The following is an 18,162-nucleotide window of genomic DNA, read 5'->3' on the forward strand; positions in this document are numbered from 1 at the left end:
AGTTCATATGATCACTGCTTGTAACCTTCCCAGCTGGCTTCTGACAAGCAAAATCTGTGGGGAAAGTCAGATTTGCTTTAAAAAACCACACTGAGTCACTTAACAACTATGGCAAAAAAAATTGTAGAAGGATGTGCAACTCATTTAACTAATATATTGCTTAGCAACAGAAACTATGGGCTCAAATGTGGTCATAAGTCAAGCACTATCTATTATACTATAGTATAATTCCTTTCTGCCCTATCAAAACAGCATACTATTTCTATACTTAATTCAATTTTGGAGTTCTGCTCTGGGATTTATTCTGACACGGCACATGGGGTCACCTTCGATTTTTCAGAGCAAAGCTTAACATTATTGGTACTTATTAATACGATTGGTGCAAATTTGTATCGATAATTGGTAACTATTCTTTAATTTTTTTATGTTCCAATTAGTATCTTCATTTATTTTCCTCTAAAACCCATCCTCATTATCTAAACCACCTTTTTACAACGCTATTATTAGGGGTTCTTGGTGCTTTCTGAGCTTGGTTGTTTTCTTGCGGACGTTTCATCTAGATAACATCTGTGCTAATAAGGAGTGGGGCTTGCTCTCATTCTAGTGGCTTATCCTGTCAGTGTTGCTGGGGGATGGTCTTGGAGGTTCTTTTGTTGAGCTGTTTACTGTTCGCTTGTTTGCAGTTCCTTGATTGAGGTATCGTTTACTTGATTGTTAGTCTGATGTTAATCTTGGAGTTAACCTATGCTCATTTGGGTGCTGATTGCTGGTGGGGAGATGTTTCGGTCTTTTTGTTCCTTTTTTGGCTTGTTGATTGTCTCTTTTGAATAGTACAGATAGTCCTCAAGTTATAAATGTAACGGAGCCTATCCATTCTATTTGTAACTCGAGGATTTGTAGTAATAAATCTCGTACCGTGAATGCGATTCACTCCCAGCTTCCGCCCACAAATTCGCTAATTTAATGCATGGACAAATGCATGGCTTGTTAAGTGAATATGAGGTATTTCAGGGTGGGGAAGGCCATGGCGGGGACCTAGTGCTTCTGATTACCCAAGGTCTCCCCGGACCCACTGAAATATCTCATGCTCCCTTCCCTGGGAGCCCACAATTGCTCCCCCCATCTTGCTGCACCGGGTTACTTACCTTGTGAAGATATGACTCCTCTCCAGCCTCTCTATTTCTTTCTCTGCTCCCGGCAAGAACAGAGGGAGGCCTCTGAGGCCCAGAATGGACCTCCGGAAACACGTGGCCGCCTCCTGGCCTCTGTACTGGGCCTTGGAGGCTCGGAGGAGGCTTCTGAGGCCCAGAACAGGCCTTCAGAGCCCCGCTGAAGCATCCCCCAGTGTCATTTCCAGGCAGCAGCAGCTTGGGAAAAGCTTCCGACGCCCAGATCAGATCTTTGGAGCCATGCTGAAGTGTCTCCCGACATCCTTTCTGGGTGATAGCGGCCTGGAAAAGTCCTCTAAGGCCTGGATCAGGCCTCCGAAGCCCTGCTGAAGGATCCCTCGGCCTCCTTTCTGGGTGACAGTGGCCCAGAAAAGGCCTCCGAGGCCCAGATCAGGTCTTTGAAGCCCTGCTGAAGCATCCCTTGGCCTCCTTTCTGGGGGACAGTGCCCAGAAAAGGCCTCCAAGGCCCAGATTGGGCCCTCTGAAATGTTCCCTGGTGTCCTTTCTGGGTGGCAGCAGTCCAGAAAAGGCCTCCGACACCTGGAAATGAAACCAGGGGACGCTTCAGCGGGGTTCCGAAGGCCCGATCCGGACATCGGAGGCCTTTTCCGGGCCACTGTCACCCAGAAAGGCCAGGGGATGCTTCAGCGGGGCTGCTATAAATTGAGCGAAAGCCTTACTAGCATTGATAATGTTAGCTAGTTTGGGTAATGAAACGAAAGAAAACAACCAAATTCAGAGAGCACCAAGGCCCCTTACTCCAACCCTGAGCTACAAATATTCTCCTTTATTGGTGCAACACTATTATGTTCCTGGACTTCAAGATTATGACAGAAGAAAACTTCAATATGAGGTTACAGTGTGAACAGGGAAAATTAGGTACAATTACAAAATTTATCTTCCCTCTCCTGCCACTTTTTTTTTTCATTTATTGCCTGTCAATAACTGGTAACTGGTTTTCCAATAGCAGAAAATTTATGGATTGTACTGAAACTTAGGAAAGAAGCAGAAGCTCCTTAAAACATGTTGCGCAATGGGGTATTTTAAAAGTCAAATCAAGTAAAGCATTTTGCATAACTTGAAAGTATAAATATTGGAAATAGTGCTTTTAGGCTACATCAACCTTAAGATAATAAGAGCCAGGGATTCTGGCTCTTATTGAAATGTCTTTAATCAGCCTCCTGTCTTTTGCTTCAAGGGATAATTCATAATATAATATTTTTTAAAAGTATTTTTATTATCTGAGACCAAAATTTTGAATGTTTCCAAGCCTATGCTGCATCAATGTTAAAACAAATGATCTGTTTCAAACAAGACTTAGTTTATTTGCTGCATTATTATTTTTCATATATTTTCTATTTTTTTAGCATCTTTCTTGAACTGCATTGCCCAGACGTTACTAATATATTTGCCCATTGAGATCTGCCAGTGTTTGCATAGTATTAATAGTAATTTGGAAGTAGGGTGCTTTATTTAATGTTGGTGCAACCTAAGACAACCTGTATTTATGTTACTTTAGTTGATCAGGAAGCAGCTGGTGAACTCCATCAAGGCTCTGCAGAAACATTACGTGACCTCTGATGCTCTTGTAACAAGTGATGATCAAGATGCTAATACTCTTTGTTGTGTATTGGAGGCTGTATTTGTACATGGATTGAAAACTAAGCACATCAAAGCAGAAATTGGAGCAAAAGGGAAAAAACATGGAGGGCGCCTTCCTCAGCCAGTGTTTTGGACTCTGCTAAAATCTGTCACACACAGGTGAGACTAAGAAATGCTACAATTTTGATTTGGGAAGTTACTGAGTATACAGTATGATGCAAGAGTGAGATTTTTGGCTGCAGAAAATCATATGATGTGTGGAATGCTAGAGAACTTGTCTCTTCTTGTCTAGATTTAGTAGATAAAAAAGCCCCATGTTGTAATTGTATGTGTCTCAGTTACCTCTTGATGTGGCAGCAAAATGGTTCATAGGTTAAGATGTTAACAATGGTATTTCAGCCATAGTTCAGTAAAGACAGGTTTGAGACATGAGCGTTGTGTGATAGAATGAGCTCCCATCCTCACCTAGCCATTCGAAAGCATGCAGATGTGCTTAGATAAATAGGTACTACTTCAGTGGGAAGGTAACAGCACTCCATGACATCATGCTGGCCACAAGACCACAGAAACGTTTTTTTGACAGGACTAGCTCAATAGCCCTTGAAATGGAGATAAGGATGCCCGCTATTGTTGGCAATGATTAGCGGAGTAAAATCCACAGGGTCTCCTTTATCTTTTTACCTCCTGATGTTTTCATCAGACAAGAATGCATCAAACCCAACTTTTACCACCAGTCATAACCTTGCTTTCCCTTGCCTTTGTGAGCTGTCCTTTTAATGGATGTTGTGTTTTCCCCTTCCTGGTTATTTCTCCTTTTTCAGAAACATAATTTCTGAACTGGAAAACTTGATCTTCATCAATACAGATGTGGGGCGTTGTCGTGCATGGTTGAGGCTGGCTTTGAATGATGGCCTGATGGAGTGTTATCTAAAACTCTTGCTTCATGAAAAGTCTCAACTCTTTGAATATTATCATTCATCTGCTCTGCTTCTGGATACTGAGGAGGTTGAATTTCTCCTCAGCTATTTGCAGGGCTTGTCTTCTTTGGCCTTTGACCTCTCGTATAAGTCAGCAGTATTGAACGAGTGGACCATCACACCTTTATCCTTGTCAGGCCTTTGCCCTGCCTGGGAACTGTTGGACCCTCTTGTGGGACTGGAACCTCAAAGAAAGGAGTCACTTAGTTCTCTCTCACAATCTTCTGGCTCTGATGAAGTTGAAGCTCACCCAGCCATCCTGCCTGCCCCTAAAAGTGAACAGGCAGATAAACTCACAGCTTCCAACTTGAGCATCAGCACAACTGGTTCCTCACAGCTCTCTTCCAGCCTGGATTCTGACATTCTTCTCCCAGCCAATTCTACCAGCACTCACAGCCCTGCTCAGGAGAAAGAGCCCATCTCCAATGACTCTGAAGTGGATATGACAACAGCAACAGCAGACTTGGACCAGGACCTCCAAGAGTGAGTATGATAGTGAAAGTGATATACCACACAATATTTTAACTCTGCAAGTATTAAAGCAGAATTTTAGTGAAATTCAGCATAACACTAAAATAATAATTCCTGGATTCTTAATAATGTGGTTGGCATGTCAATAAGGGAAATCAACCTGCATATCTTTTCTGCCTTTTTTCCAAGCCTAAAATAGAATGTTGCTTCTCCTATCATTAGTCCTGTTTCTGCGATTTTTCTTTGACCATATGTGAGATGCTGTCTTGATCAAACAATCTTTCCATTTCATTCATGCAAGTGTTCTGATTTTCTTTTCAGCATTTGTGTTACATCACAGAAGTATAATCAGTAGTTTGTGGGTTTTTCACCGCATGTTACGTTATCTACAAACTTAAACATTGAAAGTGTTTAATGTTTATATATGACAATAAGAGTTTATCAGTTATAGGTTTGACAGTGGCACCCTTTTCAGAGCTTGAGAAAGCTGTAGTCTTGTCTGGATGATTCACTCAGTAAATCCACAACTAAGGAGCAATTTGAATTCGTGGCCAGTTTCCTATATATTTTATCTGCAATTAGAAACTTCACTCTCAAAATACTGTGTATAATGGATATTTACCTTGTCAGTTCTAATCCTTTAGACCAACTTAACACATAGTATAAAATGTATCAATTCTATTCATGTATTAAAACAGTTTATTTTTATGCTTGAAAGAGCAAGTTAACAGTTATTGAATGTGCTGAATAATATGTGACTAACCTCAGTCATCTTTGATACCTTATCTTTGGACTCCATGTGGTACATTAAGAGATAGAATTACTGGAGATGATCTCTCTCTTGCAAATGTTTTAAATTTTTCTATTTCTTTCTAGGGTGTTAGCAGAATTTACCAGGACACAGAGAAAGTTGGAAACTGTAGGAGTTCATGAAGCACACATCATCTCTCAGTCTTCCCCACCAGAGTGCCCCTGCCCTGCTACCAGTTTCTGCACTGTGCACCTTCCTCATACTGTACTGGAAAAAGGCCCTGTTGACATCATGCTACCTGCAATAATGATAAATTCACAGCTTCCCAATTTACCTAAGACTGGAGAATCTGTTAGTAGTACCAGTGTCCAACAGACCTCTATGCTAACCACAATAATTGTGACCAAAAAACCTGTGGATGTGTCCCAAATTCATTGCAACAAGAGAGGAGCTAAAAGTCGGACTGATGAAGTCAGTGGTTATGAAGGAAGCCTCCCAGGAACAGACCAGCTTCTTTCACCAATCTCACCAGTGGTCTGCCCTGTAAGAATTACTTGTTTCGTTCTGTTGTGTTTTTGCAGCTTCTGGAGCTCTTTCTGGCCACATTGCCAAAAATTGGCAATAAAACTGCCAAAAGAGTCAGTCTAGTTCTCTATTGTTTTGAAGTGGGGAACCTGAATTAGTGTAATTCTAGAACAAGCTTAGGATGGTTTTTAAAAAATAAGCTTAATATAGCAAAGAGAAATCTTGGCTTGTCTGGCTTGCTTTGTCTAATGAGGCTTTTGGCTCTCCTCAAATAATAAAGTGGTCCTTGGCCATCCTTTGTATTTCTGCCATAGTTTAGTAAGTTCTGGAAGGCTATTTATGTTGCCAAAATTTGTACACGAGGCATGCCAAATAGACCTTAATTTTCAGTACTCTCCCAAAAGCATTAATTTTTTTTTTATTTTTTGGGGAATCTCCCTGAAGCAGCCCTTTGGAAGTTGTTTATCATGGGATACTAACTCAATGTTTGGGGATCTGAGAACTCCTACATATTTTTTTTTAATTTGTATTTATTGAGCTATGATTAACAAACACTATCAGGTAATTAAATTAACATAAATCCAAGATAAAAAAGAAAACTACAAACAAATCTACTAAAATGCAAATAGACACTTGCTATACCTGTACAGATTTATCATACATGTAAAGTATTATCATACTGTTATTATCACTTTTTTATAAAGATGAGAAATAGCAAATCCTGTCACATTCACAGCTATGGGCCTCACAACGAATGTATGATGTTGATCAAGAAGTTCCTTTACAGCTCCAGAAATGCTTTTCCTGCAACTTCACTGAAACTTCCTGTCCTTGACTTCATTTCCTCTAGCTACAGTGCCTTATTCCTGGCTTTGAGCTAATCTGTATGTCATATTTAATAAGTGATGTCACCTTTCCCAGATCACTTTTCCCAAATATCACCTATCTAGTCCATTCACATCCAGAAGAAAGACTATGGAATACCTTTGTAAAACAGTGTCTAATATTTTCCCAGCCATTTCCAAATTTCTCTAAAAATGACTCCTGATAATATGAAAATTTAAGGGGAAAAAAAAACCAAAATTCCAGGTTTGCTTATATTTCTGTGTATATATGTGTGTGTTTAAATTGTTCAAAATTAATAGAATTTTAAAAATTAAATGCTGATGTCATGGTTCCGATAGATGAAACCAATTAAAAGAACTTCAAGGCAAGGATTTCTTCCTTAAAGATCATTTTATTCAGGAAACAAAGTATTGGCACTTACATAGTTGAACCCAAGACTAAAGTTCCCTCCCTCTGTTACAAAGTAACAAGCTGCAATTCCCACCCCAGAAAGGCCGTCATAAATCACATTCACCAATTAATCTAAAATCCTCCCCACTTTACAGCCCTCCAAAACTTTATCTAGAATTGACCTTAAAGCTCACCTAACTGCAATTGTTTAGGCCACGGGTAGGCAACCTTGGCTCTTTTATGCTGGCTCAGGAATTCTGGGAGTTGAAGTCCACAAGTCATAAAAGAGCCAAGGTTGCCTACCCCTGGTTTAGGCTAATTTAAAAAGCTCAAGCATTCCTCCCACCCACCCCTTCTACATCTGAGAATCCCAAGCAACAGAAAAAGCACAAATAAAGTAAAAGGTAAAATGGCTGCAATTTCTTAATTGTCACAGTGTTGACATCTGATTTGTCACAGGCTGAATTTTTTAAATCAGATTGTTTAAATTAGTTGACCATTTTTCTTGGTGCTTTAAATTGTATGATTGGATCTTTTTTTTTTTTTAACCTGATCAGTTCAACCAAAGACAGTAATGATAATGATCTGTAGTTAGAGTGCAAGGTCTCAGATCAAGTCATTCAATATAATACTCAATTAGAAGATGGCTGCTTTGCTGGTCACTTGCAAGAAAAAGCTCTCAAAAGAATATTGCTATTATCGAATTTGAATTTTATTTCTATTTAAATCTAGTAAAGCTCAGAATCATCCCGCCACGCTTTCCACATTTCTTAATCACCGCCCTTCTTTTCATTTATTCTTGCTTCCCATCTTGGCCTGGGCTCCATTAGATCTGAGCTATGTCAAAAGTAAATGCATGACAGCCATAAGAGAAGGCTGTCCTGCTAAGGACAATTTATTATTTTCTCGCATCAGCCCAGCTGCTTGAATTCAGTAAACTCAGAGCCAGAAGAATAGCTTGTTTGGGTAATAGCACAAATGTTATCTTTTGTTATTTCCCAACAGAAAAGAAGCTGGATCACTGAGGATGATTTTTACCTTCCTTCCCCTCCCGAGGAAACAGAAAAAAGCTTCTCCAGTTCTCCCAGTACCTCACTAGAGAGGCTTACCAGTACCCAACCTGCTATGCCATTGAGAGCCCCAGATCGAGGCAAGCTTTCTGTATCCTCAGCAGAGCTCAGCAAACTCAAACTGTCTCCTAGGAGGGAGCTGAAGGGCTTTAGTGTTGTTCATCGGAGAGAAATAGGTAACTTGTGTTTTGACTAAGGGAGGAAAGAGGAAGTGGAATGGGAGGAGAGATTTCTATGGCGGTTTGAAGAATTTATAGTAATGGAAGCGTCATCCATTTTGCTGCTTTACAGAAATGTCACTTGTGCTAGAGAGTGCATAAAGCTATTCCTCTCTTGTCCCACTTGTAGGTCTTTCCAATCCATTTCGGGGTCTGCTGAAATTGGTGACTCTGGAACGTCGAGGAGCTCTGGGCATTTGGAAGGAGTTTTTCTGTGAGCTCTCACCTCTAGAATTGCGGCTCTTTGTAGACTGTGAGGAGCGAGTATGTGTAGAAAACTATTCTCTGCTGAGATGTGAGTCCTTAGGACGGGCTCACAGTGATGGGCGCTTTGAGCTGGTCTTTTCCAACAAATGATTGTGTCTTCGGGCTTCCTCCCGGGATGAAGCAGAGGACTGGTTGGACCGGCTGCATGAAGCCCTAAAAAAGTTTAGATTACAGAAGGATGAAGGGTGGAAAACTCTAGAGTGCCCTGAGGCTGCAGAGGATTCTGAGGATTTCTTCGGAGGTGGACCACCTGGTGACTTGCCTTCCTTCTCGGTGTACAGTAGAACTGGCCCAACTGAGTTGGACTGGTCATGTGCCTTGAAACCCGAGCTAGATGCAGTCAAGGAATCTGTCCTGTACTTGGAGGTTGAGAAAGCATGGGTCCCTTTGGTGTTCTCCCTGTCCTTAGAAGCCTTGAAATGCTTCAAAGCCAGAAATGATAAAAAGATACTGAGCAACAGCTTTGGAATTGAGACCATCCAAGATATCCTGCCAGATGTGAACTTGGGTGGACCTTCATTCTTCAAGATCATCACTTCAAAAGCAGTGCTGAAGTTGAGAGCTGAGAACACAGAGGAGGCAACTGATTGGAGCGACCTGGTCCGCCGGATGCTCATGTCCTACCTGGAAGTGGCTGAGGAGGCCCTCACACTTGGAGGCCATCTGGATGGCAGTTCACAGGCAATCCTGAAGAATACTGTTAAGGAAAATGGATATTTGCTGCAGTATCTGGTTGCCATCCCCATGGAGAAAGGCCTGGACTGCCAAAGTTTCATATGTGCAGGTAGGCACGTATGGGATGCTTGCAAAAAGATAACTTATGTCAAGCCTTTTTTAAATAATGTATTTTCCCTTCTAGTTAAACAACTAAGATTGAGGATTTTACTTCTCCATGTGTTCATTTGTAGATTAATGTGATTTTAGAACACAAGATGTTGGTGGTCATTGTTATTACAGTGTTAACATAAGTTCTCCAGCACTGGAGATGGATAATCCACGCAGTGGGTTGAGATTGTATTCCTGGCCAATCAGATCAGTCAGCCAAAGTTGCCACGCCCTGTCCTGGACCATGATTCTCCAGTCTTGACTGATCTGGCCACACAGAAAGACCTACAACTTTGGCTCCTGGGCAGGTATAGTTCCTTTCCATTGGGGGGGGATTTCTTCTAGTAGCTGAAATTGCTTAGTTTAAAAGTTAATTAGAGATAATTTAATTCAATTTAATTGATTACTCAAAAATTTCCTGGCTAAATTGTAAGACTCAGGAAGTCAGATTCCCTACAGGGGAAACCACCCCCACTTAAAAGGGGGAAATCCCTAACTGCCCTCCCTAACCCAAACCCCAACCACCTTCCAGCAGCCGGCAGCTGCCTTAAACAAACGGGGAGGCTCGTGCAACCCCTCGCGTTAAAAAGAAAGAAAGAAAGACAGAAAGGCAGGCAATTAGCGAGGGGAGCGGAGGACAAAGGGGACGCATGCTGGGAGGGAGATTGATTAAGGGAAACAGCTGGCGTGCGAAGGAGCAGTCTCTTTCACTCACCAGGCTGCTCAGGATTTTTAAACGAGGCGCCATTGTCTGCACAGCTGGGAGCACGCGCGGCTCTTTGTTACAACCGCACGTGGCACAGGCAGCCTTTTTAGCACAGGCGCAATAATCTCCTGCTCCTTTTAACACATGCGCAGTAGTCTCCTGGCAGCGGCGGCCATATTTTTGTCCAAACAGGGGATCTAAGGCTCCATGTGAAGAATAGGTTCAGCCGCTGGAGTGAATTAATAGGCAAGCAGTACTGGGGTACTAAAGCATCTATTATTCATTCAGAGACATTCAAATCAGACACATAGCTGCGGTTCCAGGACTTGGTGTCTTCAATCTAAAGTAAATAAGAACCTTTCATAGCTAACTGTGTTTAGTTGCCTTTGGCTCCTTCCGGACTTCGGGTCCCCCATTAGTGGCCCGTACGCTTCTGGATTTAGTGGTGGGTTCCAGGCATCCCCAGTCGCGTGCCTGTCCTTACCCACCATAGTCAAGCCGGGTTCCAGGCATTCCCATTAGCGTGCCTGTTCTTATCCGTGCACAGTGACTAACTCTGACAATTTTGCAGAGTCTGCTCCTGAGTTCCAGACGCCCCCAGTAGTGCGCCTGTCCTTACTCAAAGTTGGAGCTCTCCTACTACCTGGGTCCCCCCTATCGCGGCCCGGCGTTAGTGGAGAATGGAGGAAGCAATCATTCCCTCCACTGGAGCCCCGCCTTCATCCTCTGGAGCACCTGCTTCAGAGGATTCGGAATCCTCTGCAGCCCCTAGAAAGGCTGCAAGGAAGTCATCAAAGAAGGCTGACAAACAGGCAATCAGAAGACACCAAGCCCTAGAAAAAGAGTTCGACAGAGCCCAGAAAAGGGCCAGAATTAAAAATAGGCAGAATGGGGGGATAGGTCCCGATCTACCGCTGGGTCTCCCTACATCCCCATGGGGCATTTGGTCATTAGGGAACTCATCACAGTCCCAAACAGAGGGCGGGATAGGCGAATTCTCATCGCTCTCCCGATCCCCCTCCCCACGGAGGTTACAGGAAACCCCGAGGACCATGCTAACCACAGCACCTGCAGGGTCGCAGGCAATGGTTACTCCTCCTGCATTGACGGGGGATCTGCTAGCTACCCTAATAGCGCAGGCAGTGGACCGTGCATTTGAGGCCAGGGCTCAAACTTCCAAAGCCAAGCCTCTAGGACTTAGAACGAGGCATCGGGAGGAAACGGAGGACCATCAGGACCTCTCCTCCTTCTCAGACTTGTCGGTCTCCGAGAAAGATTACCTGGACCAGCCAGATACGTCACAAGGGATTCAAATGTCTGAGGAAGAGGAGGACACCTCACCTCAAGGGCCGTCCTTCAGCGGCCTGTTTAACCCTTCTCTTTTTGTTACCATTCTGCGCAAGGCTGAGGCCACAGCCCATCTGGGGCATGGGACACCAGCGGAGCCTGTCACAGTTGACACGGAGGCTGAGCCGACGTTCGCCGAAAAGGTAACCACTCAACACCGCATACCATGCCCGACCATGTTCCTAAACACAATAAGGAAACAGTGGGCAGCGCCAACCTCCCTACCGCTTCCTAGCAATGCGGAGAGGAAGCTATTTAACGTAGCAAGGGAGCTAGAGGGAACATTGGAGGTGCCGGTGGTGGACGAACCCATAGGTCCCCTGATATCGGACACGGCCATATCAGGAGATTTTGCTGAGGCTCTTAAAGCCGAGGACCGAAAGAGTGAGTCCAACTACAGGAGAACGCACCAGGCAATAGCTTGGGCTACCAGGGTGACTACCTCCGCGTCCTTTTTCACCAGAGCCACACTTTGTTGGCTCCGTGAGTTACAGGGCTGGGTTCCCATGGAGGATATACGCACTCACCAGGAACTCAGCAAAATGGTAGCGGCCACGGAATATGCGTTGGACGCGACACTTTTAGCGACCAGGTTTTCAGCCAAGGCAATGGCGGCAAACAACACGAGCAGGCGCATCCTCTGGCTAAAGAACTGGCAGGCGGATACCAAATCCAAGTGGAAATTGGCTTCGGCTCCGTACCAAGGGGCAAAGCTGTTTGGTGAGGCACTAACGCCATACCTGACAGAGAACAAGGACAAGCGCAAGGTCCTTAAACACATGCTTAAAAGGCAGGACAAGAGACCCGGCTCCTGGGGAAGGAAACAATCCTTTCGTACGGAAGCCAGGGTCAACTACTTTCAAAATTCCCAACCCTTCCAAGCTAGACAGGATAGGGAAAGACAGGGGGACAGACAGAACACAAGACATAGGCAAACGCAGGGAAGACGGCCCTTTCGGGGGAGCAACCGCCCCTTCCGCCGTACCAGATGACTCCCACCCAGACCTTCCCATAGGGGGCAGACTAGCAGGGTTTGCTCCCCAGTGGGAAGAGACCACCACGGACGTATGGGTCAGGAACACCATACGTCATGGTCTATCTCTAGAATTTCTCTCAAAGCCCCCGAACCGCTTCCGCCCGTGCCCCTGTCCCACAAACCCAACAAAGAGAAGGCTCATGAACGAGGCCGTTCAGCACCTTCTAAACATACGGGCCGTAGAGCCGGTGCCTATGAACCAGAGAGACCAGGGGTTTTATTCTATCCTCTTCGTGGTCCCAAAACCCTCGGGGGTTGGAGAGCCGTTCTGGATTTAAAAAGGCTAAATTTCTACATAAAATACCGCAAATTCAAAATGCAGACACTACGCTCCATCCTTGGAAGCGTAAGGAAAGGGGATTTTCTGGCATCGATCGACCTCACGGAGGCATACGTGCACATCCCTATCTCTCTGGCTCACTGCCGTTTTCTACGGTTTGCCTACAGGAGGCACCATTTTCAATACAGGGCACTTCCATTCGGCCTGTCATCAGCGCCCAGGGTGTTCACCAAGATTCTGGCGGTTCTGGCAGCACACCTAAGAAACGTACTAGTCAGAGTCCAGTGCTACCTGGACGATATTCTAATCCAGTCATCGTCCGCCCAGCAGTCTCGGGCGGACCTAAAGTTAGTGATAAAACTGCTGCAGGACCACGGCTTCTCGGTGAACTTTCCAAAGAGCCATCTAACCCCAACTACGAGAATACTCCATCTGGGAGCGGTTAGACACAAAGGAGTGCAAGGTGTACCTATCACGGGAACGCCTCAGCAGCATAAAGAAAGCCGTAAAACAGGTAAGCCGCGGTCAGTCAGTGACACTGGTCTGCCTCTCCCAGCTGCTAGGGAAGATGATATCGACCATAGCAATAGTTCCTTGGGCAAGGCTGCACTCAAGAGAACTGCAGTGGTTCATGCTCCCGTTTCAGAGACAGCAAATCAGTGCATCCCAGGAAAAGGGTAGGCATACCTCTGAGAGTACGACACTCCCTCAGGTGGTGGCTATCTCCAGCTCTCCTCAGGAGGTCCCCCTTCAGGGAACCAGACAGAGTAGTAGTCACAACAGATGCGAGCTTATTCGGCTGGGGAGGCCACTTGGGGACCAAGTGGACACAGGGCCGCTGGTCAGCGGTGGATCTCCGACACAACATAAACTGGCTCGAGCTGCGGGCTATTCACCTAGCGTTAAGGCATTTTCACAGCAGCATAAAAGGCAGGCACGTACTGGTCCTGACGGACAACGTGACAGCCAAGGCCCACATAAACCGTCAGGGGGGCACACACTCTCGCTCGCTCTCGGCCGAGGCCCTCCTACTGGGGGCCTGGGCGGAACAAAATCTGGCCTCCATAAAGGCCGACCACATATCGGGGGAGGCAAACATCCAAGCAGATCTGTTGAGCAGATCAACAATAGATCACTCGGAGTGGCAACTACACCCGAGGATCTTCAGGGAGATCTGTCACCGCTTCGGGCTTCCCCAGGTGGACCTTTTCGCCTCTCCTTCCAATGCCCACCTAACTCGCTTCTCCCGATTCCCATCCAGGGGAGCAGACCAGACGGACGCGTTACGGAGCCCATGGCCAAGGGGACTCCTATACGCGTTTCCACCCTTACCTCTCCTTCCGGCGGTAGTACGCAAGATTCTGCGGGAAAGGGCCGAGGTAATCCTGGTGGCCCCTTATTGGCCAAGGAGACCTTGGTTCGCAGACTTGAGGAGTCTCTCCCGCACGAATCCATGGCGGATTCCTCCGGAGAGGATCTCCCTCAAGCAGGGGGAGATCTCCCACCCAGAGCCACAATGGCTACAACTAGCCGTCTGGCTCTTGAACGGTCAATTTTAGCCAAGGGGGCTTGCTCACAGGGTGTAATTAGGGTCATACAGGCATCAAGGCGCCCCTCCACGAACCGTATCTACGAGGCCACGTGGAGAAGCTTCCAATCATGGTGCTCTAAACAGGAATTGTTACTCAAAGGGATCACAGTTCCCAAGATCCTAGAATTTTTACTAGATGGCCTAGAGAGGGACCTCTCGCCAAACACGCTGCGCAGGCAAATCGCCGCCCTCTCAACTATACTTTCTGCCAGCCCCGGTGAATCCTTGGGCAAGCATCCCTTAATACGATCCTTCCTCAAGGGGGCTGCGAACATCAGACCGCCAACCGTGCACAGGTATCCATCGTGGGAACTACCACGAGTACTACAAGCTCTTACCAGAGCGCCCTTCGAACCACTCAAAACATGTGACATTCGCTACCTGACCCATAAGGTAGCATTCTTAGTAGCTATCACGTCAGCTCGACAGATATCCGAGTTAGCTTCTCTCTCAACGAGGAAGGACCTGTGTCATTTTCACAGGGACAAGGTAATCCTAAGAATAGACCCTTCATTCATTCCAAAGATCAATTCCTTTTTTCACAGATCACAGGAAATAGTCCTACCAGACTTCTGTCCAAACCCAGCTCATACCCTGGAGCAACAATGGCACACCTTGGACGTACGAAGGGCACTAAGACATTACATTTCGCGCACAGCGGAATTCCGACGCTTGGAAGCGCTTTTCATATCCTTCCACCCCGTTAATAGGGGCCGGAAGATCTCGTCCTCTACCATCGGTAGGTGGATTAGGGCATGCATCACTGGGGCATACCAGGCGGAGTCCTTGCAAGTCCCCAAGCATATCATGGCCCACTCCACAAGGAGTGCTGCCACCTCAGCAGCATGGGCCATGCAGGCTTCTATTGAAGAGGTATGCAGGGCAGCCACTTGGGCCTCGCCCTCTCCATTCATTCGCCATTACAAAATCGACAAGTACTCCTCTGCAGAGGCCTCCTTCGGGAGGAGGGTTCTCCAGCAGGTTCTAGACCAAAGTTACACACGGGACCAGTCTATTCCCCAACCCAAGGGACAATAGGCTTTGGTATGTCCCACTGCGTGGATTATCCATCTCCAGTGCTGGAGAAGGGGCGTTGACTTACCTGAACGCCTTTTCTCAGCACGGAGATGGATAATCCACACCCACCCTTATAGACTAGGATAATAGGGTATATTTAGTGGAGCCAAAACATCTTACTGTCAGTCAATGGCTGCGCTCGAGTCAAGACTGGAGAATCATGGTCCAGGACAGGGCGTGGCAACTTTGGCTGACTGATCTGATTGGCCAGGAATACAGTCTCAACCCACTGCGTGGATTATCCATCTCCGTGCTGAGAAAAGGCGTTCAGGTAAGTCAACGCCCCTTCAGATTAATTGTGCAGTGGTAAGTCATTGAAAAACGTAAGTCTTAAACAAGTCATTATTACCATAAGCCTTTGTTTCACTAGATCTCTTCAGTCTTCTAATGACTAAATATTAATTTAACTAATAGAAATAACAAGAAATTCTTAAGCTGGAATAACTGAAGGGGAGGGGGGCAATCCTTAAATGTCTGATTGTTCTGTTTTTTTTGTAATTGATTCATTTTGAATGCCAAAACCACACTTTATTTTCAGGGCTATTTGCCCAAGAAGATGGTAAAGTAAAGCTTGAAAAATTTTAGAGGCGCATGCATAGATTATTGGAAGTGATTTTGTTTGTGAATCTCTAATTAGCATAAATTCATCTCTGGCTCAGTGAAAAGCTGGTCTATTAAATGTTCAGAGGTTGCAAGTAGACAGGAAGAAAGATGTAGGAAGGTCAGACAATGTGTGACAGGCAGGTCTTATGAGCAAATGCAGTTTGTGAAGCCAGCTGCTGATATCGTTCTCTAATTCATAATCTTCATTGTCATCTCTAAATAGACCATAGACTAATCTACTTGTTGACTTGACTGCACTTTTCTCTGTTTGTTTGAATGAATGAATAATGAATTTCCTTGCTTACATTGGGCTATTCCTGTATCTGTAATTATTCAAAAATATCCAATTTTTGCAATTTGAATAACTGGGAAATGTCCAAGAATCCTTCAGTATAGAGTTCAGTCTAGAAACAAGATAGTGCCTGTGAGCTTCTCACAATGAAATGCAGGAATTTTTATTGGCCAGAAAATACGGGAATCCATTTTACTCCTAAGATAGTTTTGTGAACCAAAGGAAAGCTAAAGATTATATCTTTCGTAGTAAATCTGATAATAAAGCCAAAGATCAGGCCACATTTCCTGATTTCTGAAGAGATCTATCTTTCCTTCCAGCCACAGAGTAGAACAGTTATTATATTTCTATCCACTAAAATCAGAATAACAAATAGTTCTGTTCTAAAACAGTTTTGGTCTTGACCTTTCTTTCTGCTAAAAATAAAGAGCAATAGATAAAAATATATTGATGTGTAATAAAGGCAGGAGGCGTGCGTGTGTATGTGTGTGTGTGTGTGTACACATATTACACACACAGGCACATCCATACTTGAGAAACACAGATCTAGAGACTAAGGCTGAGCAATAGCTGATTTGACAACTTTGGTTCAACTCTAATAGCTTCCTGTTATTATAGGCAGTGGCCTAATCAGCAAATGGATTGTGGAAACGGAAAACTGACTTCTTTGGAGACAGCAATTGGGGAATAGGCTGTTTAAATGCAAAAGCTTCTCCAATAACCAGGAGTCAGATTCTGGCATTTTAAGATATCCCTAACATTTTGTCTTTCCTTTCCAGGCTGCTCCAGGCAGATTGGCTTCTACTTTGTGAAACCTAAGCTGTGTTCATTCACTGGCCTCTATTTTTGTGACAATTGCCACCAAGATGAAGAGTCTGTGATACCTTCATGTCTAATTCATAACTGGGATCTTTCCAGATATCCGGTACGCCCAGTTATGGTGGGAGGGGACATAGAGTATATAAGCTCTGTTTGTGAAATTGTCTCTTTTAAATCCCAGCTGCATAACTATAGTCACAAAATGACTGTTGTTTTCATTATGAAAGAGAGAAGCTTGAGAGTATCTGTAAGGATCTCCTTCCTTTGTGTCCTACCTGCATTGCAAGTTAGCTCAGATAGGTGCAGGTTTTAAAAAGCAGATTAGCAAAATTTGACCTCCCTCCCTCCCTCTGAGTGTTTCTCCTCCTTAACAAGTGGATTCCCCAGTGCTGGCTGGGGAATTTGGGAAATCAGAATATACACATTTTAAATTTGTTGAGGTTGAGAAACACTGATTTAGCTTAAGATGTCAAGGACCATAAAGTATGAAGTCTATGAGCAAGGTAGTATTCTGATTAGGATTTTTCAATTTGTGAGCTGCAACTGTTTTTTTTAATATACATTCTGTTGTATACTGGGATTGGTGAAGCATTGAGTAGTCGGAAGGTTAACAACTCTTTATTTGAATCAACACAGAAGCGATTCTAACAACCGCTTGGCTTCTATTTATATTGGACTGCTGCTAGGTGGCAGCCAATGAATTTAAAGCACTATTTGCCACCTCAAGTGCTGGCTTGTAACAATACACAAACGGTTAGAGACTTGTTTAAACATAATCATTTAACTGCTTTATAACTGCCATTGTAAAATGGTTCAATACACAACACCCCTTCCCCCTAGGTAATCACATATCACAATAATGTATATAGTCTTGTAAGTAGGCAGGCGGATTTCGCGCTTGCCCCAATCGTTGTAGTGCCGTTGGAGGCTCCTGGTCTACCAGTCCCTTTGATAAGCCGGGTATATCAGGGTTCCTAGAGCTGCTCGCCTCGGGTAGACTGGTGCCTTCCTGGACGTTCTGGCTGGGTAGACCGGTGCCTCTCAGGATGTCCTGGCTGGATAGACTGGTGCTTGCATCACCCATTGACAGTCTGGGAAACAAGTCTGTCAACAAATCCCTTTCTGTTGACATAGTCTCTGAAGTTTGTGGTGACTTGGACATGCGTAAGTCACCTTGCCTCTCCCTGCGAGTCTCACAAGAATCGGGACTCAGGTGTGTTGCAGTCACCTGGCACTCACCGGTTCTCCTCACTGTCAGCGGTCAGGGTTTGATTAGCCTGCTGCTGTTGCAATTGGTTGA

The 18,162-nt window shown here is 44.8% G+C and overlaps 1 pseudogene; it reads left to right on the top strand.

Annotated features, from left to right (window-relative positions):
- Positions 1–18,162, top strand: part of LOC120296826 — a 42,086-nt pseudogene that overhangs the window by 11,283 nt on the left and 12,641 nt on the right.

This window comes from Crotalus tigris, unplaced genomic scaffold (genome assembly GCF_016545835.1).
Source record: "Crotalus tigris isolate CLP2741 ecotype Arizona unplaced genomic scaffold, ASM1654583v1 scf7180000021589.104080, whole genome shotgun sequence".
Lineage (NCBI taxonomy): Eukaryota > Metazoa > Chordata > Lepidosauria > Squamata > Viperidae > Crotalus > Crotalus tigris.